Below are 12,549 nucleotides of genomic sequence, written 5' to 3' on the forward strand. Positions count from 1 at the left end.
GCGGCTGGGACGGAGCCTCTCCGTCGTTTCTAGGTCCCCGGTTAACATGACATGACATGACGTGACATGAAACCATCAACAACAGTTTCCAAGCATTTGCTACAACACTTTGCGTGCCATTTAGCGTACCATGTGTTTACTGTTACTGGCTCCTAGTTGAGTACCTCCCAACAGCGTCACCGCACAGCTCTCCTTCGTGACTCTGTAGGTAGTCTGCCTGGTGCGCAGCGGGACTCCCACGGCTCATGCCCTTAAGAAGAGGCCGTCACCCAGCAGGAGTAATTAGATGGAGCCTGCACTCGGCCATCAGGTTATTTTCTCACGTTGTATTTACCTAAAAATTTTGAAAATTGACACAAAGATGACAAATTTCGTTTGTAAAATATTTTGACAAACACTACGCCAATATGCTTCTTTTATATAGGGTAATTCAGCTGCCCTTCCACTGTTGTTCTACGCTACCCGCAATATGATTTGGCCTTCATAAAGCACGCACAAGATTGTCATATCCCCTCGCTCGCTATGCGCAAACTATTGGTCCTACAGAAAAAAAAATGAACGATCCTTTAGTAGCCGTACTTTTCCAGTTATTCAAGAGAAATGTAAAAAAGTGACCTTCAAACAAAACCCCACTCCCACACTCAGCCCCCACCAGTCATTATGTTTAGAATATTGTTCATGGCACTCCCTCCCACCATTGTACAAAAAGTTGCGACTGCGGAATTATTCTCCATAATCGATATTATTCAGTTTTCGTTCACAGCCTTAGTCGAGCAGTTACAAATTGTAAAATTGACGTTTGTGCAAATTTTACATAACAATTTTGTGAATTTTAACTACATAAAATATGCAATGACGTTGTTGTATTTGTCAGGTGTTCTGACCACGAATCAACTGAGAGTGTGAGGGTCAAGTTTGTATCGAATTTTCAACTTGATTAGTTTTAGGGTAACTTTTACAAAAGTCACGTTCCTTTACTTACATTCACATCCATGTTTAATAATGTTAACGAAACAGCCGACTATGCTGGTGGCGTAACAGCCGAATCACTTGAGACCAAAAAAAGTACTGCAACTGAGTGCTGAAGGTTCGAACTCGGCGTCGAAACGCTGATTGGATTTTTTTGTCCCCGACGGCAGGGTAGTCACCGATTGCGAATGTCGTCTTCAGTAGATTGGTTGGTTGATTTGAGGAGGGGAGTAAACAACGAGGTCATCGTTCCAATCGGATTAGGGAGGGATGGGGAAGGAAGTCGGCCGCCCCCTTTCAAAGGAACCACTACGGCACTTGCCTGAAGCGATTTTAGGGAAATCACGGAAAACCTGAACCAGGATGGGCGGACACGGATTTGAACCGTCGTCCTCCCGAATCACGGCAAGGTGCTCTGCACAGGCAGAAGTCGCCCGGTTGCCGCGAAAGCAGAGGGATGCTGAAAGAATCGCGTTTGGCTATCAAGGAAACAACGCTTGAAGCATGTAACGATCACGGTAGTGCAGTCTTAGCCATTGACCTATCACAAAACGCAAATAAATTCTGGTCCTATGTAAAGGCATCAAGGGATCACCAATTTAGTATTGGAGGGCAGCGTGGAGGGTAAAAATCGTAGAGGGAGACCAAGAGATGAATACACTAAGCAGATTCAGAAGGATGTAGGTTGCAGTAGGTACTGGGAGATGAAAAAGCTTGCACAGGATAGAGTAGCATGGAGAGCTGCATCAAACCAGTCTCAGGACTGAAGACCACAACAACAACAATGTAAAGGCTGCTCGTAGCGTCAAAGTCACTGCCCAGAAACTCACTGAGCACACAGGAACTGAAATTAAGAGTAGCATGCAAAAGCAGAAATGCTGTAGTACATTTTCAAGTTTTACTCCACGCAGTAAAATTCAGGAATACTGTCCCACCTTAAACCGTGCCAGCTGCACTTGGATCCGCCCCTGGTTGGAAAGCAGGGCCAAAGGCGATGGCATGTATTCTCTATTACGGAAGGCGCTGAGGCCCCAAGATTTGCAGGACTTTCGGAGTTTCGTGAGAATGGAAGCTGCTGTCGATAACAGAGGATGCACACAGTAATGAGGGTAGATATTTCACCTAGTCGGATGTAAAATTTGCACCATTTGTTTGTACATTTTGTGTTTGCATCCTCTCATCGATATTGTCAGTTTCTCCTTTCTAGCATCCATACATATTATAAACATTTATGTATTTATACATGTCTGCATGTACTGTATTTATGTATGTGCACATCATCTCCTGAACCACTGCATCTATTTCAAGGAAATTTTCTACTCATATTATTGACTGGAAATAAAAATTGGGGGTGGGAGTGGAGAATCGGCATTCTCCTATTGGGGTAGGGATGATGTACAAGGATGGGGAAGGAGAAGGTGGAGCCACACAGAGTGGGTAGGAGCACATGTATAGAGAGGGGGTGGGGAGGTGGACAGAAAGAGAGGGAGGGGGAGATGGAGAACGAAAGAGCAGAGGAGGGGATGGACAGAGAAAGGGGCAGGATTAGATGTAAGTGGATAGCAACAAAGGTACAGTGAGATGTGGAGGAAGAGGTAGTCAGAAAGAGGGGCAGGAGATACGCCCAAATAGAGGCAGGAGGACAGAGGGTAGAGGCGGGAGTTGGCAGAGTGGGGCGGGGGGGGCAGGTGATGGGCAGAGAGAGGTAAGATGAGATGGACTGTGGGAGGAGATGGAGAGAGAGAAGGAAAAGGAGAAGACTGACAGAGATGGACAGTAAGAGGGAGGAGGAGGAGGTGGAGAGAGGGAGGGGGAGGGGGGTAAGGAAGAGATACGCCTACGTAAGACAGGAATAAATAAACTCCTGGGCAATGATGAGTACTCAGACAGTGCTAAAATAAAGCAAAAGACCCACTGAAGCAAAGCTTGAACGTCCTCCAATTAAGGTGCTGCGTACTCTACTCGAAAATCACACACATGGAATTATACGCAGTTTTATTCAGAAATAAATGGCTGACAGGTCCCTTATTTTGACACAGCAAATCGCGGGGTTCTTACAGACATCCGTCCTCCTCAAATCTCTGGAGGGACGAGATTACCGTAAAGAAAGCTACTGCAACAAGAGACAAGAGGAAGCACACCCAGGAAGAACTGCCATGCCGAATCGCACGTCTAGCACTACTACGAGGCGCTGGTGGTGATGTGGCAAGGTTCTACACGCAGGGGGAGTAAAGCCTACCTACTGCGGGAACAGCAAAGTCAGAGACTCCCTGAGTTCCAGTTTTTACATACATATAGGTCTACTTTGTCAAGAATAGGACAGGTAATCGACCGCGCCCTTATAATAGGAAACACCACACACTATGTGAAGTACTTAGAGAAATCACGGGAAAGCTAAATCAGCATGGTCGGATTAACATTGCGGCCTCCATCCTCCCGAATACAAGGCCACTCTGTTCAAAATAGTGATGCCTCGATCCAGTTTATCCCTAGTCAACAAAACTGTTTTACAAAGGACTTGTTTAACAACGTAAAAGGCTAATGCTACACTGTTCATTCATTTCTGACTCCCAGTCAGTGCGCACCCTGCACACGCTATGCACACAGTGTTTCTAAATGAAAGAATAGACGTACTATCAGCTAACACCAGAACCCTAGCGAGGATTTCTACCTTCCATTTTGTGTACCGCAACTTCCCGTTTGCTTGCCCGAAAAACTGAATCAACATCGCTCTATAGTGAGTGACATGTTGAGCTGAGAAAGAGGTTACCGTGTCGGTGTTATACATTCACTGAAAAGCCAAAGAAACTGGTACACCTGCCTAATATCATGTAGGCCCTCCGCGAGCACGCAAAAGTGCCACAACACGACGTGCCATTGACTCAGCTAATGTCTGAAGTATTGCTGGAGGCAACTGACACCATGAATCCTGCAGGGCTGCCCATAAATCCGTAAGAGTATGAGGGGGTGGAGGTCTCTTCTGAACAGCACGTTGCAAGGCGTCCCAGATATGCTCAACAAAGTTCAGGTCTGGGGAGTTTCGTGGCCAGCGGAAGTGTTTAAACTCAGAAGAGGGAACCTGGAGCAACTCTGTAGCAATTCTGGACGCGTGGGGTGTCGCATTGTGCTGCTGCAATTGCCCAAGTCCTGCGGAAAGAACAACGGACATGAATGGATGCAGGTGATCAGACAGGATGTACCTGCCAACCTCTCAGAGTCGTATCTGGACGTATCAGGGTCCAATATCACTCCAGCTGCATATGCCCCACACTACTACAGAACCTCCACCAGCTTAAACAGTCCCCTGCTGACATGAAGGGTCCATGGATTCATGAGGCTGTCTCCATAACCACGCACGTAGATGCGCTCGATACAATTTTAAATGAGATCCACATGGCAACATGTTTCCAGTCATCAGCAGTCCAATGTCGGTGTTGACGGGCCCAGGCGAGGCGTAAACCTTGGTGTGGTGCAGTCATTAAGGGTACACATCAATGATGTTTCGTTGAATGGTTTGCACGCTAACACTTGTTGATGGCCCAGTACTGAAATCTGCAGCAATTTGCGGAAGGGTTGCACTGCTCTCACGGTGAATGATTCTCTTTAGTCGTCATTGGTCCTGTTTTTGCAGGGTATTTTTCCGGTAGCAGCGATGTCGAAGATTTGACGTTTTACCGGATTCCTGATATTCATGGTACAGTCGTGAAATGGTCGTACGGGAAAATCCGCTCTTCATCGCTACCTCGGAAATGTGTCCCATCGCTTGTGCGCCGACTATAACACAACGTTCAAACGCACTTAAATGTTGATAACCTGCCATCTAGTAGCAGTAATCGATCTAACAACTGTGCCAGACAATTGTTGTCTTATATAAGCGTTGGCAACGATAGTGCCGTATTCTGGCTGTTTACATCTCTCTGTATTTGAATATCCATGCCTATACCAGTTTCTTTGGCACTTCAGTGTAGCATGACTCTGGGAAAGTTATTTTGCGGAAATTAAGAAGAAGATTGGAAAAACTTAACATGAAGCTCTTATGTAAAATGATAAATGTTTTATTACAGTTAATATTACTTATATTTGTTACATTTTTTCACCACACGCCTACTCTGTGTTATCTAAGTAATCCATCAGCATATGAAGTGTATTGTTCAATGGGCAGTGTTTTAATAATCTCTTTAATTGCCTTGGACTTTATTGTACGGTTTTATTCATTCGCAGAAAGCACTGCTTCGGATTTTATGTTTATTGTTTCTTGATAAATGTGATTTCAGTGTAATTCTTGTTGCACGGTCATGGACTGAACTGTGTGTGTGGTAGTGTCACTCGTATTTTTGCGGTTCTGTATCTTTATCGGTAAAAATGAAACCCTTATAAGATTACTTTTTGTCCGACTGTCTGTCTGTCCGACTGTTGAAAACTTTTTTTTTCTCAGAAACGCTTGACGTGCAAGTTCAGATTTATGGCACTTTCTAAAGTCTACAGTTCCTTGGAGGTACTAAAGTATTTCAGCTTCTAAATCGATGCAATCAAAATTTGCGGCCATTTACCGGCGTGTTTTATTATTGACAGACATTTCAAAATCTACTGGTTAGTTCTTAACGACGTAGAATAATGAAATTTGACAGGTAAGCTAAAAAATCAGAAAATTATTAATCTGTGACTACAGCACACCAGAAAATATTTTTTGTCATTCGTTATCCGGCTGCCTATCTGCCCGTCCGTTAGGTCCACTTTTTCTCACGAACGGGTAGACGTATATCTTGGCGGTATCGATATAGCTAACGGGCAAAAGTCGTTGAGGTTCTCTACTGCCGAAACGTATGAACTGTCTCTCTGCATAATTAAGTTCGTATGGAAGTCTCGGAAAGCTACCCCTACTCGCACTTTTCCGCATTTCCTATACGTGCAGCTCGCTGATAAATACACTTACATGGTGCAGTTACAGTCTCGACTGTTTTGAAAAGCTATCCACAATGAACTCGGCAACTGTTTCCGGTTACTAGTAGAACAACAGTGCGGGAAACAGTGCTCAGAAGCCTTCGGCCAAGAGGTGAACAGCACTACGTCACGATCGTAGCTTTCAGCGGATCAGCCTATGATTACTAACAAAAACGCTGACGAAGTTTCGCAGCAGTAGTATCCGATATCCGTCCGTCTCCATCCTGTCACCCAGCCCGAACGCAGTATGCCAAACCACCCAGCCATCTTCCAATAATAATTGTAAAGGAACAACAACAAACTACAAGCAGTCAGTGTTGGTCGTCTTATCACACATGACGCTGCCACACATGCAGAACGACATTATTCCTGTGAAGCCCGACAACGGCCACTTACATTCTTGTATTATGTCTTTCACATTCATTATCTTTAGTTGACAAACGATCATGTTTGAAATGAGATGTCCATTTCCTAACGGTTAAAAAATGAAACAACATGTTTTCACCAACAAATGACTAATTTCAGCTGTCGATAAACCGTCCAGAGGATATAAATTTATCATACCAATGTATTCCAGTTCATTCACTGAACGAAATGTGCCTAACAGCACTACTTTAGTAATCTCTAAAAGACAACACTACTCTGCAGTTATAGTTAATACTTGCCTTCCCTTAGTGCACAATATCATCGTAAAAGAAAGTAAATCGCATTGAGATCAACGCTACCGATGGCCTTGTCAAGCAATTTTCTTCTTGCCCAGCAAAGTCTCACTTATTAATCACACCATCCCTACAGTAATTAGAAAACAAGCAATCACGTTAAATCAATCTCTACAGTGAGCAAGCTGTGTAGGGAACTAAGGAAAAATTTGGAAACGGTTGAGATTTGCTGATGTCACTGTAATTCTGTCAAAGGAGGAAAAATACTTGGAACAGACTTAAATGGAATGGATAATGTACTGAAAAGAAGATCTGAGATGAAAATCAATGAAACATTTATGGAGTGTACTGAAATTAAATCAGGCGTTGGTGTGGGAATTGTACTGGGAAATGAGACACTACAACCAGTGGATGAGTTTTGCTATTTGAGCGGAAAAACGCAGGCGGTGATCGAAGTAAAGAGGACAGGAAATGTATACTGGCCATAGCAAGAAAAGCGATTGTGAAAAGGAGAAATTTGTTGACACCGAATATAATTTTAAATGTTAGGGAGAAATGACGGTAGATGTCTGTGATGTAGTGTTATTCATATATTATGTCTTGCAGATGCACTATTTTTACTCGACAAACGATCATGAAACTGGACGATAAAAAGTTCAAACAGGAAGAGAGTTTTCAAAAACCAGCCTTTCTACTGAAGACCATTACAACAAGAAGTCACCCGACACTATTCGCATATAAGACGTCTTTCATTCAACTTCCGTATTTGATCTTAACTGCATGGACAGTTGTTAAAACCTGACAGAGAAAAATAAATAAAGACTTAAAATTCGGTATCCGGTATCGGAAAATTGAGCCGACCAGGCTCGCATGCGACTCGCCAGAGCTGCGTACTCACGTAGTGACAGGCTGTGTGAGACGTCGGCGGCGCGGGGCACGAAACCAGAGTGTGCATCGAGCACCGTATCAGCCAGACGACCCATCGAGCAAGGGCGACCGGTTCCCATTGAGACGGAGGTCAAAGCAGACCTCGACAACGAGTTACGAAACACCCTTTTAATCGAGCACGAACGGCTCGGCACACGTGCGCGGAGCGATGCTAGTTACCGCGCCCAGATTCTGGCGTCGCGAGCTGTCAGCGACGCACCCGCTACCATTCAGAGGGCGGCTCCTTCGCCTCTTATTGTGCGTTACAGGAAAACCACCCATTCCTGCTGCAGTCCGGCTTGTGGTCCATATTCGGAGGTTCATAGGATTTTGAAGTGACAGAACCTGATAGGAGCACCCGCCAGGGTAGCCGAGAGCGCTTCTTCCTGGACTGGGATAGGCGCGCCGGCCCCGGATCGAGTCCGCCCGGCAGATTAACGACGACCGCCGGTGTGCCGGCCAGCCTGGGTCTGGGTTTTAGGCGGTTTTCCACATCCTAGTGGGTGAATACCGAGCTGGTCCCCACGTCCCGCCTCAGTTACACGGCTCGCAGACATTTGGAACACACTCACACTATTTCACGGTTTACACACTAGACGCCGACTGCTGGGGTACACTACTTCAGTCCCGCGAGGGGGGGCGGGGGTAGGGTGCTAGCAGGAGGGGCATCCGGCCACCCCTTACAATTAACCATGCCAATTCCGTACTTAACCCTGAAACGTCCCCTTGGAAAAATTAATGAATGACTGTACTGATAAACCCCTACGTTATTTGATTTTCAAACAGCTGAGCAAAACTGAACGTTCTCAGACATTCACTAAACTGACACACAATATTTTTAGCGCAGCGCAATCTGGCTTTCAGTAATCCCTACAAAAGAATGGCCCTGACTAACAATAACCTATATCTTTCATGAATTCTTACCTCACAAAAATCCTCGTTACTCGAACTACTGCAATACAGCGAGCGCCACTACAGCCAGCTAAATAAAAGGCTCTCACTACTGAAGGCACTAACTACTGATAGGTATAGTTAGCAAATGAAAGATTTTGTTAGAGAACAAACAATCTATTTACCTTAATAGTGTTCAAAAGTCATATATTTATATACACTCCTGGAAATTGAAATAAGAACACCGTGAATTCATTGTCCCAGGAAGGGGAAACTTTATTGACACATTCCTGGGGTCAGATACATCACATGATCACACTGACAGAACCACAGGCACATAGACACAGGCAACAGAGCATGCACAATGTCGGCACTAGTACAGTGTATATCCACCTTTCGCAGCAATGCAGGCTGCTATTCTCCCATGGAGACGATCGTAGAGATGCTGGATGTAGACCTGTGGAACGGCTTGCCATGCCATTTCCACCTGGCGCCTCAGTTGGACCAGCGTTCGTACTGGACGTGCAGACCGCGTGAGACGACGCTTCATCCAGTCCCAAACATGCTCAATGGGGGACAGATCCGGAGATCTTGCTGGCCAGGGTAGTTGACTTACACCTTCTAGAGCACGTTGGGTGGCACGGGATACATGCGGACGTGCATTGTCCTGTTGGAACAGCAAGTTCCCTTGCCGGTCTAGGAATGGTAGAACGATGGGTTCGATGACGGTTTGGATGTACCGTGCACTATTCAGTGTCCCCTCGACGATCACCAGTGGTGTACGGCCAGTGTAGGAGATCGCTCCCCACACCATGATGCCGGGTGTTGGCCCTGTGTGCCTTGGTCGTATGCAGTCCTGATTGTGGCGCTCACCTGCACGGCGCCAAACACGCATACGACCATCATTGGCACCAAGGCAGAAGCGACTCTCATCGCTGAAGACGACACGTCTCTATTCGTCCCTCCATTCACGCCTGTAGCGACACCACTGGAGGCGGGCTGCACGATGTTGGGGCGTGAGCGGAAGACGGCCTAACGGTGTGCGGGACCGTAGCCCAGCTTCATGGAGACGGTTGCGAATGGTCCTCGCCGATACCCCAGGAGCAACAGTGTCCCTAATTTGCTGGGAAGTGGCGGTGCTGTCCCCTACGGCACTGCGTAGGATCCTACGGTCTTGGCGTGCATCCGTGCGTCGCTGCGGTCCGGTCCCAGGTCGACGGGCACGTGCACCTTCCACCGACCACTGGCGACAACATCGATGTACTGTGGAGACCTCACGCCCCACGTGTTGAGCAATTCGGCGGTACATCCACGCGGCCTCCCGCATGCCCACTATACACCCTCGCTCAAAGTCCGTCAACTGCACATACGGTTCACGACCACGCTGTCGCGGCATGCTACCAGTGTTAAAGACTGCGATGGAGCTCCGTATGCCACGGCAAACTGGCTGACACTGACGGCGGCGGTGCACAAATGCTGCGCAGCTAGCACCATTCGACGGCCAACACCGCGGTTCCTGGTGTGTCCGCTGTGCCGTGCGTGTGATCGTTGCTTGTACAGCCCTCTCGCAGTGTCCGGAGCAAGTATGGTGGGTCTGACACACCGGTGTCAATGTGTTCTTTTTTCCATTTCCAGGAGTGTATATATATATATATATATATATATATATATATATATATATATATATATCAGTTCATGACATCCAGTCTTTCAAATTTACTGTCTCTGATGGACACTCGTCCAGATCATCCGCTCTCAAAACTCCGCCATCTCTCTCCCCACATCCACCTCTGCTGGATGCAAACCAGCCACAGACTGCACACAGCGCAGCCAGTGATTTTCATACAGTGCGCTACGTGGCGTTAACAATAAAAAAATCTTAACAGCCTACTTACAACCCTGCCAACCCTGCGCACAATGCGGGATAACGGCTGTAGCGAAGGAAAGAAAGAAAGAACCTGATAGAGGCAATACAGAGTTCTAAAAGATGAAATGAGAGCGAGAGCTAAATAGCAAGTCACGAATGGCTAGACAAGAAATGCTAGGTTGCTGAAACTTGCATAACTACAGGGAGCAAACACTGATCCGCTAGGACAGTATGACCACCTACCTGCCAGCTGGTATGTCGACCTTCAGCACGGCTAACAGCGGCGACGCGGTCGTGCCTTGGAAGCAATGAGACCTCGGTAGGCCGCTGGACGGAGTTGGCACCACATCTGTACACACAGGTCACCTAACTCCGGGCAGACGGGATCAGACCTAGCGGGTTGGAGGGCCAGTACATCAAATGGTACTTGCTGCTATGTTCCCCGAACCACTCCATCGCACTTGTGGCCTTGTGACGTGGCGCATTATCTTGCTAAAAACTGCCACTGCCGACGGGAAACGTGATCGTCATGAGGGGGTGTACGTGGACTGCAACCAGTGTACGATACTCCTTGGTCGTCATGGTGCCTTGCACGAGCTCCTATGGGTGAATGCTCCCCCAGCATAATGCAGCCGTCCCACAGTACAGGTGTCAAGGAGCTCTTCCAAGGGAAGACGACGGATTCACGCCCTCCCATCGGCGTAATGAAGTAAGTATCGGGGTTCATCAGACCATGCAACGCCCTACCACTGCGCTGAGACCCTTGCCGAAGGTTACATGCCCAGTTGCCGATGTGGTGCTGTTGGCATTATCATATGCATGGGTCGTCGGCTGCAGTGGCCTAATGTTCATCAACATATACATCTACATCAACATTTATACTCCACAAGCCACATAACGGTGTGTGGCGGAGGCCACTTTACGTGCCACTGTCATTACCTCCCTTTCCTGTTCCACTCGCGTATGGTTCGCGGGAAGAACGACTGCCGGAAAGCCTCCGTGCGCGCTCCAATCTCTCTAATTTTACATTCGTGATCTCCCCGGGAGGTATAAGTAGGGGGAAGCAATATATTCGATACCTCATCCAGAAACGCACCCTCTCGAAAACTGGACAGCAAGCTACACCGCGATGCAGAGCGCCTCTCTTGCAGAGTCTGCCACATGAGTTTGCTAAACATCTCCGTCACGCTATCACGCTTACCAAATAACCCTGTGACGAAACGCGCCGCTCTTCTTTGGATCTTCTCTGTCTCCTCTGTCAACCCGACTTGGTACGGATCCCACACTGATGAGCAATACTCAAGTATAGGTCGAACGAGTGTTTTGTAAGCTACCTCCTTTGCTGATGGACTACATTTTCTAAGGACTCTCCCAATCAATCTCAACCTGGCACCCGCCTTACCAACAATTAGTTTTATATGATCATTCCACTTCGTTCTGTACGCATACTCCTAGGTATTTTACAGAAATAACTGCTACCAGTGTTTGTTCCGATATCATGTAATCATACAGTAAAAGATCCCTCTTTCTATGTATTCGCAATACGTTGCATTTGTCTATGTTAATGGTCAGTTGCCACTCCCTGCGCCAACTGCTTTTGCAGATCTTCCTGCGTTTTACTGCAATTTTCTAATGCTGCAACTTCTCTGTATACTACAGCATCATCCGCGAAAAGCCGCATGGAACGTCCGACACTATCTACTAGCTCATTTATATATATTGTGAAAAGCAATGGTCCCATAACACTCCCCTATGGCAAGCCAGAGGTTACTTTAACGTGTGTAGACGTCTCTCCATTGATAACAACATGCTGTGCTCTGTTTGCTAAAAACTCTTCAATTCAGCCACACAGCTGGTCTGATATTCCGTAGGCTCTTACTTTATCAGGCAACAGTGCGGAACTGTATCGAACGCCTTCCGGAAGTAAAGGAAAATAGCATCTACCTGGGAGCCTGTATCTAATATTTTCTGGGTCTCATGAACAAATAAATCGAGTTGGGTCTCACACGGTCGCTGTTTCCGGAATCCATGTTGATTACTACAGAGTAGATTCTGGGTTTCCAGAAATGACATGATACACGAGCAATAAACATGTTCTATAATTCTACAACAGATCGATGTCAGAGATATAGGCCTATAGTTTTGCGCATCTGCTCAACGACCCTTCTTGAAAACTGGAACTACCTGTGCTCTTTTCCAATCATTTGGAACCTTCCGTTCTTCTAGAGACTTGCGGTACACGGCTTTCGGAAGGGGGGCTAGTTCTTTCGTGTACTCTGTGTAGAATCGAATTGG

General features: G+C 46.7%; 1 protein-coding gene across 1 annotated transcript in view; it reads right to left on the reverse strand.

The window, feature by feature from the left end:
- Positions 1-7,500, reverse strand: part of LOC124802680 (lipase 3-like) — a 268,556-nt gene extending 261,056 nt beyond the window's left edge. The window contains exon 1 of the mRNA XM_047263609.1: positions 7,468-7,500. The gene's annotated coding sequence lies outside the window, so the exon portion shown is untranslated. The remainder of the gene's footprint in view (positions 1-7,467) is intronic.
- Between the last annotated feature and the right edge of the window lie 5,049 nt (positions 7,501-12,549).

The sequence above is a fragment of the Schistocerca piceifrons genome, chromosome 6 (assembly GCF_021461385.2).
Source record: "Schistocerca piceifrons isolate TAMUIC-IGC-003096 chromosome 6, iqSchPice1.1, whole genome shotgun sequence".
Classification (NCBI taxonomy): domain Eukaryota; kingdom Metazoa; phylum Arthropoda; class Insecta; order Orthoptera; family Acrididae; genus Schistocerca; species Schistocerca piceifrons.